We start from the raw sequence: 15017 nt of genomic DNA on the forward strand, positions 1-15017 counted from the left end.
CTATGTTTACTGGATTTCATCCTTTTCACTGGACCGTTTCAAGGTGATGCCATCAATGAGCTTGGCAGCTGTTGCAAAGTGTATGTTAAGATGCCTGATGTACTTATTCATGGGAATTTAGACTTGGGAAGCCTTTTGCCCTCTGCTTTTATCAAAGTAGTAGCTTAGGCTGTGAAATTATCTGCCCCAACTAGAGGAGGAATCCCTCTCATGTTTGAAGGATAATGAGAGAAGACCAGCAAATGCATCTCAGGAAAATGCTCCTCCAGTGTTCTAAGAGGTGATGGGTTGGCTTATTAAACAGGCTTCTTCTATTCTGGATGTGCTAGGGTGCAAATCAGCTAACTTTAAGCAGTGTTATAATGCTCACCCATATCTCTGTTTCATACCTGCCAAACTATGATTATGGTGTGTTTGGGGGTGTGTAGTGTCTGGCTTTTTGGGTTTTTTGGCTTTTGTTTTTCTTTTTTTTTCTGGTGATGGATTCCTAAATGAGCAGATACACAAGATTCATGTGAGCAGAAGGGACTAGAACTAGGAAAAAAGAAGCTTTTGCTTTTGGTGGATGGAAGTGGTGTAACCATTCCACACCTAAAAATCTTCTTTACAATTTTATGTGACTCACACAAGCTCAGACAAATATCTGACTGTTTTGGTGCTTATAGAGAAGAAAAAACCATCAAATCATCTTCCTTCAGAGGAATTTCTCTTTCCTCTGAATTTTCAGGGGAATTGTACTTCTCTTAGTAAGTTTTCTGACTGATTGTGCGTTTGACTGAATAGATAAAAATGTTACAGAAGGTAACGTCCATGCTTAGCTCTAAGAGGGTATTCTTTTTTTTATTTTTCCCAGTTGCTGTGACTGTTGATTCAACAGAAAGTACTTTTTTTCTTTTAAACTTGTGACAAAGCATTGCTGATAAAGAGTACTGAGTAGATATTAAAGACCTTGCAGTGTTATTGTGCTGTCTTCAGCCCGAAGCTATTGTACCACACACTCTAACAGGAGGCTTGTCCAAACTGCAATTCTATCCACAAACATAACCTTCAGTGGAACTGTAGGGTTGTTCTTCACTTGACCGTCTGTCAGGGTGTAGATTAAAACTTGATTGAGGATACTACCTAATTTGCTATCAGAAACACTCTGTGGCATGGATGAAGCCCCACTCAAACATGACAAGATTTCCAGTGCCTTCCAGGCACTGCCTTTCCACAGTTCAGTGGGAAAGGATTAAATGGGAAGCCTAAGTCTACTGCCAAGTGAAGCAGCATGGGTGTGCTAATGGGCCTTTGCTGCCCCTTCCCAGGGAGCACAGGGCTGAAAGCAGGAAGTGCTGTGCACTGGTGTGCCCAATGATTACTGGGTCGCTAATTTCTGAATGCTCCTGTTTGGCACTGCCAAATGTTCTGAATAATTTTTCCCTCTCTTAAAAGTAACAAGTACATCCCAAGCACAAATCCAGGCTGGGCGAGGAGTGGACTGAGAGCAGCCCCCAGGAGAAGGACTTGGGGGTATCAGTGGATGGAAAACTGACCATGAGCCTGCAATGTGCACTCACAGCCCAGAAACCACCCATGTGCTGGGCTGTACCCAGAGCAGTGTGGGCAGCAGGGCAAGGGGGGGGATTCTTCCCCTCTGCTCTGCTCTCTTGAGACCTGCTCGAGCGGGGCCACAGGAGGCCACAAAGATGCTGGGGGGGCTGGAACACCCCCCTGTGAGGACAGGCTGAGAGAGTTGGGGGGTTCAGCTGGAGAAGAGAAGGCTCCAGGGAGACCTTAGAATGGCCTCCCAGGACTGAAAGGGGCTACAGGAAAGGGGGGAGGGACTCGTCATCAAGGAAAGAGGGATAGGACAAAGGGTAATGGTTTTAAACTGACAGAGGGGAGAGTTAGATGAGATCTAAGGAAGAAATTCTTCCCTGTGAGGGTGATGAGGCCCTGGCACAGGTTGCCCAGAGAGGCTGTGGCTGCCCCCTCCCTGGCAGTGTTCAAGGCCAGGCTGGACGGGGCTTTGGGCAACCTGGGCTAGTGGAAGGTGTCCCTGCCCATGGCAGGGGGGTGGGACTGGGTAGGCTTTAAGGTCCCTTCCAACCCATTCTATATTTTTCTACTCATGTCACAACTTAAAAGGTCCTTTTTTTAAGGCTCACATATCTTTAAAAATACAAATTGGCTATCAATTAATGATTGGTCCAGAAAAAAAAACTTGCATTTAACAGGACTTTTGTTCTGTTTTTCTCAGTTCTGAAGGTTTTAAAAGTCATTTAATTGAGGTATACATAGAGATAATCTCCAGCATGTTATTTCACTCCAGGTTTGCTTGGTTTTTCTCTTGCTTATTAGCTTTCATTTGTCAAATTAATGCTGCTGAGTTAAGCAGCACCCAGCAATAACAATATGAAATATTAAAATATAAAGAAGACACTGATTTAGCTCTCTGAATTTTAATTGAAATGAGGTACTGAGGCACCTCTTCTTGCTATACTTTTTTTGCTAAAGAAGAAGCAAAAGATTTATTAAAATTACATTACCTTGTATATGTTACAAGTTATAGATACTTTCCAGACATACACAAATTAACTGTAGAACTATTTCCTTTTCTCTTCTGGATGCTTTAAACACCTTCAATCACCACTACATTAAAAGAGAAAGTTCCTTTGCTGTCAAAAGGATTCTATCAGAGACAGACTAGAACAAATTGGGGCTGAGGCAGTTTGGAGGAAATAATACTCCAACTTTACCCTTCGATTTGTATTTGGTGTAAACGTGTCAAAACAAAGGACACATCCAAGAATATTTCTATCCCTTCAAAGAGACAGACAGAATTACAACCAAATTCTTTCAACATTTCTGTTTTGTATTTGGCCAGTCTTTTGAATTAGGTAATGGAAACTTAATCCTTCCCTGCTGCAAACTGTTTTGCAAGACCAATGACTAAGTAGTCCACCTGCTCAAATTTGAAGAACAAAAAGATATTTAACGTTTGTTCTTCTAAGAAAATATCCCGAACTGCTCTGGCTAGGCCCCTTCAAGGCAAAGCTAAACTTTAAGAATGATATTTACTGTGACCTACAGTACAAAGTTTTCATCGAGGTAGCAGACTTGGACTGCTTATGCTAGGACACTGTATAACTCAATCTGACAAGGTTAACACTTCCACTTAGCAAGCCACACTTAAATTTCTGTCTTGACCTGACTCTTTAGATGTCTACAAACACTCAGGTCACATTTGGCCTGTGGTTCCTTATGAACCACAGCTTTTGCAGGAACTGCAGAGGGATCTCTCTGCAAACACCCAGAAGGATTTCATGATGCTGAGTTTACACACAGCCTGCTGAATGGCAATGAATCTTTTCCCACAACTGCTCTGTCAGTAACAGAACTGCTTGTAATGAGTTGGTGGAGGCTACTGCATCTATAGCATGACTGTAATTATTGCCTGTGAATACTGTACCTGTATGTGATACTGTGCTGAGGACATTCATACATCACAGATGATTAATTTTTGTATTGTCACCACTGGGTCAAGAACACCTCCGTATTTTCCTGCTCTTTGTTCAGACCTCTTTCTTATGTCCACTTATTTAAAGGGACAGATCACTACTGACGTGGTATATGGTGAACTTATTGTTCATTGCATGATGTTCTTTCAGCAGTCCTAATCTCATCTGAGGCAGTCGAGTCTTGCTTTTAATGGATACTCTCCTTGAAGTTCATGCTGAAGAATTACCATATTAAAAATGTTCAAAGGTGGCTAAGCACCTTTTCAGATGCATTCTTCCCATCAATTGTCTGCTATAGACTTCCATACTGTGGAATATCCTATCCTGGGAATATCTGTTCCTGACAGCAGATTGTCCCCTATGGATTCCTGAAGGGCCCTGGCACTAAGGGGGAGGATGAATTCTTGAGTGGAAGAGGAAATAAGAAGAGACAGGAAATGCTTGGCTGAACAGAGGGAGGAAAAACCTCCCTGACAGAGTGTGCCTGGATGTGTCCAAAGGAAACGCTGGAATCTCCCTTCTCAAGGGACTTCAAAAACTAAGCACTAGGAAATGTACTGCAGGGAACAATACTGCATTGGCAGGAAAATGGGCTGGCTGATCTAATTATTTTCCATCTTTAACTTGTCTAAGTCTATGAATAATTTAGATGTCTCTAGCTGCTCTTTTTCTTACTAATTTCCAAAATATTGTAAGTTGGGAATGATTTATTTTAAGAGAAATAATATTACTAATTTTTACCTTTAATCCATCAGTCCTGAGGCTCAGCAATTTCTGACCTTTCCTGTAACCTGTCCTACTTTCCAGAATTGTGACATGCTAGGTGTGGAGCTAAGCTCAGCAAGTATGAATAGTTACAGCTGGTTTCTGCAGTGTACGTCTGCAGCGTTTTGGGGGCAGTCCTAAGTTTCTGGTGGTCTGGTATGACTAATTCTTTGCAAGTAAACCTGTAAAGTTTGGATAATCTTTGAAAAGCCTTGATGTTGTGAATTCCTTCATTCCCTCACTACCACAGATTCTTCCTGATACAGTGACAGCAAGTGTCTTAATATCTCTATGGATGTGAGTTAGTGTGAGCAGAGTTTGTTAAAGGCAAGCATGTACCACCTATATGTCTTCAGCAGACTTGATAGTATTCATTCAGTAAGGAAACAGAAACGTAGAGGATGTTTTTGTAGAATTATAAATTTAATGGGCTTTGTGCTGTGCCATTCACCTACAAGTTTTAAGACAGTATAGTTGCACAAAGAGCCTTCATCTTTCCTAACCCTTATTTCTGTAGCCCAAATATAGCATAGTTTGTATTCTGATTTTACTTGAAAGGCTTTATTGTGCCTTTCCCCCCAAATAAACTTTTATATATGAGCATGTGTACGTGCACACGTGCACACTTGCAGAAATAAAAGACTCAGTTTGACAAATCAAAGATGTGGTAACTTGACCCCAGATATTACTTGTTTTATAAATTAGTAAGTAAGATAGCTCAGTCTAAAAGCAAAATACCAGCGTTAACTTTCATTTAGAAGAAACAGTATAAAGAAACCACAACCATCTAAATATCTATCTGTAAAGAAGGGTTCTCTTTCCGAGAGGGTAGTACCTTTCCGGAGTACCTTTCAGAGGTACTACAATGACTTGTTTATAATAGACTTTCAAGGCTGCGATTAATGCTGACAGCCAGTTACTTCTGCTCAACTCATAAAATTGCTAATCCCTTTGTGAATCTATTACGGAGAACTTGAGTTAGTCATCACAGTGAGAAATAAACCTTTTGAAATGTCCGTGCTAGAATTCATGATGCTATTAAGTAATTTGAGAAAATAAGCATTGTTAGCTCCTGCTACAGTGAAACTAGTACGAGGCACTTGAAACAAGAGCATTCAGCAGTAACACATTATGTTCTTAATCAAGACAAATTTACTGTGAGCCAGAGGTCAATCAAAAAAAGGAACAGGAAGCTTGCAGCTCTCTTTGAGCTTGGGTAAACCTGTCCATCAGTATCATTATCTGTGTTCAGCAGTTTTGTAAGCTGTAGCAACATATAAATGAAAAATCTGTCAAATTTTAATTTAGCCTGTAAACTTCTGTCCCATATGCCATAAATTCTCATGATTCAATTATTTTATATATTTTGTATATCTCTTAATGTTGTTTTAATAGATGTAGCTGGGAAGAGTAGTGTTTCTAGGACAAGGATGGCTAAGCTAATGAATAGTTGATAAAAATGTGAAATAAATGCTATTTAATCTTTTAGGCTCAGTATTAATGAGGTCACACCTGAAAGAGCTGAATAGAGGAAATAAAACTGCTGAGTCAGCTTCAACTTGGTTTAACATTTGTCTAAATTACAGAACTTTTTCTAAGAAACCTGGCTCTATTTTGTGCTTGGATATTTAAATAGTTCTTTGGATTGGGGATGATTCTTCTTTTGAATTAGAAATATTTTTCAGTCTTTTAAAAATTTCTACAACTCTTGTGCAGTGAAAGTTTAACTATCCTGAAGCACTTCAATAAGAAAAATACACTTCTGTTTGGTCTCTGCATATACAGATTTTAAAATCTGTGCCTAGCCACCATAAAAATAAATGTTATTGGATGAAGGTGAGGGTTTCTGAGTAACGCAAATCTAAATTTGGGCATCTGATGGAGTGTTGGGGCTTTTTTAAATAAATAAATTACCTTTGAGGCTAGTCTCACTCTACAAAGCAAAGTCTTCAGGCTGTTTATAGCTATGTGCTTGAATTTCCAAGCATTTTGAGTCTTATCTATTTTCTCCCTGCCCATGCAAAACCACAAATTTTAAGGATGTGATTTCAGGTTCACTGAGCTGAGAGACTTTGAGTATAGATTCAAGCCCTTTAAAAATTTATTTACCCTAAAGAATGTGTAGAACCTTCCTTAAAATGTGCCTATGATTACCAAAACAACATATGCATATAAAATATTTAATAGAAATGAACTATTCCTCCAGCTCTGAAAAAAGACTGCACAGAGAAACTTTGCCAGATGACACCAGGTCGTTAAGTGCTTTGTGAGAAATGTCTTGGCCTATCTTAGTTACTGATGAAACTTGCTTTCCACTTCAGTGAGGCCAAAATTTCACAGTTGGATGATGCCCTGGAGATTATCAAGAACACTAAGAAAAATTTCCCATCACCTCTGATTAATTACCCAGAGTAACAAGTGTTCCCCTGGGCAACTTTATGTCTCAGCTATAGATAAGCACTGTTATGTGAATTTTAATGAAGTGCAAACTCTGCAACAAGCAGGATAAATTCACCATTGCCACCATCTTACTTTATATTCAGTGCTATAAAGTAAAGCAGTTTAACAGAATCCGTTGAGACTCCAATTCACAATGAAGTTAACACAATGTTATCTGAAAAGTTAGTACTGGTTTGGGTTGTGCTCAACTTTAAGCTAAGTGAACCACTTAATGTTCACTGGTGGATTTGAGACAAATAGTCCAATTCTACAATCGCAGGCAAAGGACAGGCATTAAAACTGATCACTTTCCGTTATGGGGTGCACGTATATGTGTTAGTATATGCAAACCTATACAGTGTGATCACAGCCCAGGTTCTCTTGGGTACTAATATCCAGTCAATGCCTACAGTGGTCTCATAAGCCTACCCAAAAAAATGAACATGTTTTTCCACAGTCAGTATGAAAAGAGTTCTCGGAGAATGTTAGTTCACTACATTGTAAAGAACTCAAACTTTTAGCAACATGTGTTCCTGCTGGCAGCCTGGTAACATAAAGATAGAATAATAGTCATAGCTTGCTAATATAGTAATGCTAAGAATTTAAAGGTTACTGATTCAAGTGTATTTTGGGGTGGGGAAGATGAAAGGAGGTAAGAAACACCCTAAAAGGTCTTCAGTAGAAATTGATTCCATGTATCAGTGAGATCTGTAGAGGAACTTAGGGAACTATATTGGCCGGTATGGAATATATCCATTAAAAAAAAAATCTCCAATACTTTCTAGAGTACAAATACTGATTATTTTTTTAATATTTCTATTTACATCTTTCTACCAGTTAATGCATTTAAAGTATTTATTAATGTCAATGAGGTTATGTAACCAATTATCCAAATACCCCCAAAAGTAATCCCCTTTGCTATAGTCATTATGTTACGACATGTAACTAACTCATTAATATCATGATCACTTTAGGTTAGTACCTTGGAAACAATTCATAAATTTAGATCTATTGGTAGATTTGGGATACAAGTCCTTCTTCACTTGGTTAAAAAAAACCATGGCCTTTCCCAACATACCTTGCATTCTCACAACAGAAGAAAAAAAAAAAATAGAGAATGGTATTTGTTTAACTGTACAAATGAAAACTAATTTGGGACATAGTTTTGTTTTGCTGATTCATGTTTTTCAGTGTCCTCCCCTCTCCTTTTCAGACCTAAGTTGAAGAACTGCTTTTCTTAAAACAGATGTGGGGGCTGTAAACATTTTGAACCTTTTCCTTTGTGTTATCTGTATAGAATGTGAGTTTGAGAGAGCTGGAATAATGGAGACACAAGTGTCTACTAACAAAATCTGCATAATTTAAAAATGTGTGTGGACTTGTCTGTGATCCTCCAAGAAAAGTCCCCTGAGAGTAGGGAAGCATGATTTGTCTCATTTTATAGACTGGTAAACATAGAAGTGAAAAAAACCCCAAACAAAACAGTCCCTAATCTTTGACATGAAAAAGGAGAAAGGGGGTTGTGCTGGTGAAACTTAAAAAAACCTACGACCAACAACCATACCTCCCCCCCCTAAAACACAATTGTCAGAAAACCTACCAGGATGACTACTGAGTTTGTCCAGGGAAAAGTTTTGATGATTCACAAGTGGTTCTTGAGCTGCCAGTCTTTTCAATTTGCTTGCTGCGCATGTAGTGCTGCCCATCACCTGTTGTTAATTATAACATCCTATAAATCTAATGTTAGAAGACTAGCACTGAGACACAGTGCCTGCACTGGCTTAATGGACACTCTAGGAAAAAAATAATTTTTTAAGAGTTTATTCCTTGGATGAATTTCTGTGAATCTGGCATTGTTGTGAACTGATATTTCTATTAAAAAACCCACTAGTGAATGCCTTTAAACAAATAAGGTCCTGGCTTTATACAACCATTGTGGTTTCAAGCACCATATCAAAAAACACTATGATGGGAAGCTATCATTTAATAAATCAAAATAGCTTGCTTGGTAATAAATATTTTTCTTAGAAACCACAATATTCTTTTTCCTATGCATCATATGACTTCCCCGTTCCTGCATTTTTTGACATTACTGGAGTAACAAAGGAACGTGGGAAATAACTCAGCATGGTGAAATCATTCAGTTTAGTTTTGCCTACACTGTGGTTAGAACAACTTAAAAATATGTGATTTCAGGCACAGGTGATCAAATTCTTCCTTTTTTCAGGTAGCCACAATTTGGCTGAACTGTGCAGTGCTGCCTTTCTGAGATAAGTGTTTAGTTGTCATTAAATCACTTCAATTTTGTTTCTCAGCTTTATATTCTACAAAAGGGTGAGCAATATTTCTGTCTCACAGTATGTGGGAAATATTTTCTTGCCTATATGGGCTCTGAGCATTAAAAAACACAATGAACTGTAAAAAATGCCATGAATCACTGCTATCGCTGTGTTCTACATTGGCTGTTGTTCAGATAACTTCCACTTACATTGATAAATCTGCCTTTGTAGTTCGCAGTGAAAAGAAAGCCAGTATTTCACACACACACACAAAAAAAAGAAAAAAATAATAGTTTGAAGAGAGGAAACATACAAAGATTTTCATTCTGCTGTCAGTGACAGCAGTCTAAATCCAGACTGGGTCTAGACACAAGTCCTGTAAAGACACATGCACATAAATAACATCTATAATAAATATACTATTGCATTTACACAGATGTATTCTCACATGTAGAATAACTTGCTGACATAAAATACCAAACTGACTGGGACCTACCTATTGGCATTACCAAGACTATAAATTGGTCCAAAATATTTAGCGACAGACTTTTCTAAAAACATGTATGGATTTGCATGCTTGCATGTACTTGTATATGAAATCAGACACAAATTTCACTTAAATATAAGCAGGATATACTTCTGTAAAGAATATTGCTCTGTACAAAGTCCTTCAAATTTTCTAACGTCTGCTAAGAAAGTCATAAAAAGGTTACAAAAGTCGGAAGATTCAGCTTGTTTTACTGGGATCCCTTTTACAATGCACTTCTCATGCAAACATCAGTGTATTCTTCCATGTATTTGTTCCACAATTATTCAGTATTCCACAGCAAGAATTTTTGTGTTTCTGGGTGTGAGATTCTTTTTATAATGAAGTGCAATGTGGGTATGAATATATTTATATAGCTTCAATGACTTATTGGCTCTGCTTGCCAGTAAAAATGTGGTTTTGATTATCCTTGAAACTCCTGATTCAACCTACTTTGGGAAAGTTGAGCTGTATTGTTTTTTACTGTTCACATGACACACTGCATTCTAGCTGAGATCCAAGGCACTGTACAGTGAACTTGCATCAAAAGAGAAACTGCAGCAAACCTTGATTAGAAGCTGAAATGTAATTTAAGGAATACTAATAACAGAAAGGTATTGAAAACAGAGTTCTGGTTTTAGGCAAACAATTTCTCAGTGGTTCAAAATGATAGTTTAGGAGACAGATAGGATAAAACTTGCTGTAGGAATACAGGAAATATTATGAATCCTTGGGGGAAAAAAAAAAAATCAAGAGTAATGTTTGTTTAACAGACAGGCTTTAAATGACCTCAAAGAATTATGTGCCACGTTGGTTACTGTCTTTTAATAGAATTCCATTACTTTGAAAGTAAATGTGGAGCCTGGGGCAGCTTTGTTAGATATGCTAATAAGAATATATCTATCCTCTAGCTGATCTTCCTGTGCACCTACCCCTGTATATTTTTTTCCTTTTCCTCTTGTTTGCAGTGGTGACTATATGATAACCCACTTAAATCCCATCTAAAGCAACTAATTCTTTAACCATTTTTTTTTATGATTCAGCTCTACTGCTGTGTATTTCTAGAGGCTTTTAAAAAAAAAAAAACCTGGGGAGAAAAGGGAGCTACAAAGTAAAACTGCAGTTTCTTTAAGTTCATATTAATACACTGTGAAAGACATGCAATTGTATTAGGGCAATGGACAGCAAACTGGCTGTACCTTGATTACTGATATACCAGGAAAGGAGGGGATAGAAGAGCCAAGTGAGGATACAAAACTTTCTGAAAATGTTTTCTATGTACTTTAGTTCTGAAGTTAATTGCATCTCTGCATCCTCATGGGCCAGTGGCCAGCCTCAGAGCCACCTGCTTTCTTTTGGCATACAATTCTACAATTGACTGCCTTCCCATCTGCATCCTAAGCTGCACGTGGCTATAACATACTGTGAGTACGTCAGGCCTGCACTGTGTGCAGTTGTGTTCTTGAGGGAAAACATGACACCATTAACTAGGGACTGGTAGGCTTTCATAAATGCAGGTTTTCATGCTGAGTGAATAATATTGATGAAATAACGTACTGTATGGTTGCCCATCCCACTAAGTAGAAAGTTATCTGAATGTGTGTCTGAAAAGCAGTTGATGTCCTTGGCAAAGCCTCCCTCCCTGTCTTAGAACAAAACCCTAACATCTTCTGTCTTTGTGAATGGAGAAGTTCTCTCCTCATCTCTCTGGCTTGGAGCTGGTATTTTCATGTAGTTTTCTAGCCTTTGTCAGCTAAGATTTTTGACAGGATAGATCCTTGTCAACGGCAATAATTTTCCCCAGGAAATGAAACTTTGGAAGACTTGTTAATTGCATTGTTTCAGCGTTAGACTTTTTCATTAATTATGCTCTCAATGACTTTAGCTCTCAATGCCAATGCAGCTAAGAATACAGTCTCTGACATAACCATAATGGTTGTGCGGTACTCTTTTTAACAGGCCATGAATCCAGGATGTTGCATCTATCATGTCACTATTCCCTCTCGGGGCAAGGAGCTGACACTTGCAGTTCTTTCCAGACCCAGTTCAGCGTGGTTACCTTAAATAATACACTCTAGCTAAATTTATATTAATAATTGGGGCCTGAATCTCCCTGCCTGTTAGCAAAAGCATCAGCTCTCATGTCTTTTATGTTAAGTGATGCTGTATTGCACAGTATAATGTTCTGACCAGAAATGTCGGGAAGAAAATTACCTTGGCTTAATAGGAGAGCACTTCACTGTACCAGTTCTGATATCCAGACTCAACATCCAGTAATGAAGAGATCATAACAGTGCTGAGTATCAAATTTGAAGGATTCTGACAATCAGCGTTTTCTTCTCTTTCTAGAAAGAGAAGGGAAGAAAGCAGGTATGCTAATACTCTTCAAAATATGCAGGACAGCAGAGAAATATTTTTTTACTTTACTTGAATAAATAAGCTACATAAAGTTTATTTTATTTTCCTATTTTTATATTTTTTTGACGTAATCAAATGTTAATATATTAAATAAACAAGGAACAGCACAGGAAAATTGTGTTTAAAACTGTTGCTTGGGTTACAAACACACCATGAAGGGCTCATATTTTCTTTTGTTTTATTTTTATGAGTAATATTATCTGCATTCCCACATTATGCTTGTGTGTAGCTCTTTCAAAGTAAACTGTGAGTTATTTTCTGTTTGGACTACTCTGTATATTACAGAGGATCACTATTTCAATTCACACAAAGCTAATTTTTCTCTCCTCAACAGCAGTCAGTTTCCAGCTTGTTCAGAGTTTTGAACAAGAAAAAGCTGGAAAAATGAGAGAGAAAATGGAAATATTTCACTATGCAGCGTAAACTCTGGTTTATCACAGAATACCAGACAGCAACAAATTGCATCAACCAAAGCCTAAAACCTAAGTAGCTTCCCCCCCGCCCCATAAACGAGTAACAGTCGACAGCTCTGGAATGTGCACTCCTCTCGCATGAAAACATTTTTCCGCTCTGCCTTTTCCAAAAATCAAAAGTTCAAAGCTAAACTACTACACGTTATAAAAGAACAAATTTACCATGACCCTTAAAGACATGAGTCAGTGTATTCAGCTTTCTTGAGGAAGGAGTTATGTTTCTTGTTAAGGCAAGGTTTGCAGTAAAGAAATAATTTTTATAGTTTTATGTATCTCCTTATAATTATTTATCCACATAGATGTTCTATTTTACTGTATAAAGTTGTAACTCATGCCTTTTTTGTCACTGATATACTAATTAAGGTTTACAACATTCCTCTTCAGAAGGCAAATTATTAACATCCTTGTTATACAAATGGGCAAGTCACAGATATCGAGACGCTTAGTTCAAGCTTATTTAGGGTCTCCTTGGCAGTATGGGAACCTCAGCTGCTGCTCTTTACTTGTAAGAGTGCTACTTTTGTTCTTGGGAATGGCACAAGCAAGAGGAATAGCATGTATGTCAAGGACAGAGACACAATGAGATGGCTTTGGGCTGCTGTGGGTAAAAACTTGTACCTGGAATAAAGAACATGTGATTTTGTGTACTCTTAAATGTGAGGTGTAGAACACAACATACTAAGCAGCTGAACTGCTCTATGTAGTTTTTAAAGCTGTCCAGGAAACTTGGAACATCACTTCCATTTATTTGGAACAAGTGGCTGACTCATTTGTCTGTGTTGAAAAACCTCTACTTCTGTTCCTACTGAAACAAGATGGATATTCTGAAAGTCATTCCTCTTTGGAGAGAAGTGCAGAAAGTCACAGAGCTCCTGCTAATATTAAGCCTGGCCATCCCTGAATGTATGGTCAATTAGGAGTATGTTTAAAGGATGCAAACTTCTGCTTTCATGTGTCCATTTTATCAAGCAGATTGATACTGCAAAGTCTTGTTCTTTGTGGATACATATTCTGGGTAGCTAGAAAGGTCCACACTCTAGATTTGGACCTTTGACACTGAATGTTATCTTCAGTAGGATGGAACCAGAATCAGAAAATCTTTCAGCATGGAGAAAGCTGACCTCTGAAACTATATGCAACAGCTTAGGCACATCATCAGGATTCAGCTTTCCTTAGTAATATCTAAAGATTTCTTAGGTCACTCCCAAAGAGCAGTGTTCTGCAACTGTAGAGAAGATATGCTTAAAATGCGCGCCCCCCCGCCTTCAAACTCATTTTTTTAACAATACAGCTTAGACATGAGGTGTCATCATTTGTATTGCTGCCTCTCTCTTTGTGTTGTTCCATAAGATGGCATGTGAAAGGACCTTATGTGGTAGTTCCCTATAGTTGTTAAGTTCTCCTTAGCCTTTAAAAAATCCTGTTATATTTCACAGGGGAACACAAAGAGGGTGTAATGTAATTAATACCAAGGGTATTTTAAACTTCAGCTTTTCAAATGGAAAGGTTTGGATTTTTTGTTTGTCTGTTTTAGAGGCCCTTAACCAATTGTGCCACTGAATTTAATGTTCGTTATGAATGAGACTGCAGAAAACAAAGGGGCATGGTCTATGAGAAGTACATTTCTAGTAAGGGAGAGCTCCAGTCAGTTTTGTCAGGTGCAAGTGTATCACACTAGTGACAACGGCTGGAAGCATCAGGCAACTCAAGAGGGGGACCTGCATTATGTGACCTGCTGGGTAGAGGAACCTTGTTTTCATAACCTCTGGAAGGACAAAAGTGAATTCTGCTTGAGAGACAATAAACTCATTTAATTTTCATTCATCATGCATGGAACTATGAGAGTTACTAAGTAAGCCACGGATATACATGTCATTGAGTCGTGGGGAGTAATTAGGTGGCAGTGCCTTGATGAGACAGAGGGCAGCTGATTAACAATAGGGTAGTGGTAGGTACACTTGCTGGCTATGTGCAAATGAGGGCGAGAAGGGGTTTGCTTCCCCCTTTCTCTGGAGCCAAGCATAGTCCTCACCTATCTGCTTCTTTGTTTTGCTACACAGGCAGTAACACCATGCATGTTCTGAAACAGTCAGAACCACAGTTCAGTCAAATTCGGTACCGGCCACTGTAATAAGCATCACACAGGGAAAATATGTATTCCCCCAGTCTGTGCTTCTACCTCCCACGTTATACAAGTGAGCAGGAAAGAGACTCTCACCAGAGGTTAGGAAAACTGTGTGATTTATAACATTGGTGGTAGGTGGAACAGGGGAGACTGTGGGACCAAGAGAGCCAAGTATTTTAAGCATCTGTTATAGGCCTGTGCCAGATGCAGGATACCAGACAAGATGTGCCATTTGTCTGTTCTTGAATGGAATTTCCTATGTCCCTAATACCAAGCAAACTCTGTTTATTTATAATATAACTACTTCTGGTTTTGTAGAGATGATATACAGCACATTTCATCTTTTCATTCTCACAATGACATTTAAACACTTTAGTGATCTATTTAGCTGTGTAAATTCAAGTCAGGCTTGGAGGGTGTTTTGCTTTGTCATGGGTAAATCTGTAAAGGCTGGAAAATGTCTCTGTTTAGGGAGGCTAAATTGTGTAG

The 15017-nt window shown here is 38.5% G+C and overlaps 1 protein-coding gene across 2 annotated transcripts in view; it reads right to left on the reverse strand.

Moving 5' to 3' along the window:
• Positions 1-15017, reverse strand: part of COL8A1 (collagen type VIII alpha 1 chain) — a 91169-nt gene that overhangs the window by 63491 nt on the left and 12661 nt on the right. Inside the window, exon 2 of one of the 2 annotated variants that reach the window (XM_074897954.1) lies at positions 11727-11857. The exons of the other annotated variant lie outside the window; for it this stretch is intronic. The gene's annotated coding sequence lies outside the window, so the exon portion shown is untranslated. The remainder of the gene's footprint in view (positions 1-11726; positions 11858-15017) is intronic. 2 annotated transcript variants of the gene reach the window in all.

Source organism: Athene noctua, chromosome 1 (genome assembly GCF_965140245.1).
Source record: "Athene noctua chromosome 1, bAthNoc1.hap1.1, whole genome shotgun sequence".
NCBI lineage: Eukaryota > Metazoa > Chordata > Aves > Strigiformes > Strigidae > Athene > Athene noctua.